Genomic DNA, 1,355 nt, shown 5'->3' with positions numbered 1-1,355 from the left:
CAGGTTGAGGCCACAGTGGCCGGGAGCGGCCACTGCACTCCAGTCTGGGTGACAGGGTGAGACTCCAACTCAAAAAAAAAAAAAAAAAAATTAGCCAGGCGTGGTTCTTGAAAGACTGAGGTGGAAGAACTGCCGGAACCCAGCAGGTCGAGGCTGCGGTGGCCGTGAGTATGCCACTGCATTCCAACCTGGGCGATGGAATGAGACTTCAGTTCAAGAAAAAAAAGAACTGACTTAGGTTGCATGTTCACTGTTTTCAAACATCCAAATGTCCTAAGACCTTCAATTTCGGCTGTAAAGTGTTAAAAACACAAAGTCTAATACCTTAGACTTGATTTTTTTTTTTTTTTTTGAGTCAGGATCTCACTCTGTCTCTCAGGCTAGAGTGCACAAACATGACTTACCATAGCCTCTACCTCCTGGGCTCAGGTGATCCTTCTGCCTCAGCTTCCCCAGTAGCTGGGACTACAGGTGTATGCCATCATGGCTGGCTAATTATTTTTATTTTTTTATAGAGACACGGTCTTACTATGTTGCCTAGGCTGGTCTTGGACTCAAGCAGTCCTCCTGCCTTGGCCTTCCAAAGTGCTGGGATTATAGGTGTGAGTCACTTTACCCAGCCTAGATGGGAAGTATTATCAAATAGGACAAAAGAAAGTGACAGGAGCCAGAGGAGTCCCTTATTTCTGACAGTCTGGCAGTAAAGTAACAAAGAGGAATTAAAGCTTGAGAAGAATGACTCAGCAGGGCAATGCATGAAAGGGAAGGGAAATTTGGGGGAGAGGAAGAGTCCCACTGCTCTTGGTTTACAAGGAGCATTCTCTCATGCCTCAGACCTGTAAAGGTTCCTCAGCTTCTGCAACTTTCAGGAGATCTGGAGTCCAAGGGCTAAATGTTCTCAATTGGTTCTTTGTCTAGAATCCGAAGACCTGACTAAGAGATGGGATTCTTTATCCAAGATGTGAACAAGCCAGTAGTAAAAATGTCAACAATATCACAATTCTCAATTTTATCTCCTGCATCCTTAGAGAGAAGGCCACAGACTGGAAGGAGGTGTTCCAGGAGGGCAGGGATAAATGAGAATCTAATGAGGGGAAGGTGGACAGATGTACATTCTGGATATTAATTCTTTTCTTATTTTGTTGAAAAACTGGGTCAGTGCAAATGCCTAATCCAACGTGGGTAGGAAGGAGTAAGGGGTGTGTGTGTGTGATGTGTGCACAATAAAGCAGCATGGTAGCAGAGATTCAGTTCCCAGCCTTAAGTCTTTGTGAGGTGTCATTGTTCTGTGTGAAAATCTTGGGCCTTAACTTCCAAGGGAAGGCAATGGTCCCTAAACAAGGGCCAATGGACTG

This window comes from Carlito syrichta, unplaced genomic scaffold (genome assembly GCF_000164805.1).
Source record: "Carlito syrichta isolate Samal-C Ts95f unplaced genomic scaffold, Tarsius_syrichta-2.0.1 Scaffold302630, whole genome shotgun sequence".
In the NCBI taxonomy this organism is placed as follows: Eukaryota; Metazoa; Chordata; class Mammalia; order Primates; family Tarsiidae; genus Carlito; species Carlito syrichta.
Note: the sequence above shows the minus strand (reverse complement) of the source record.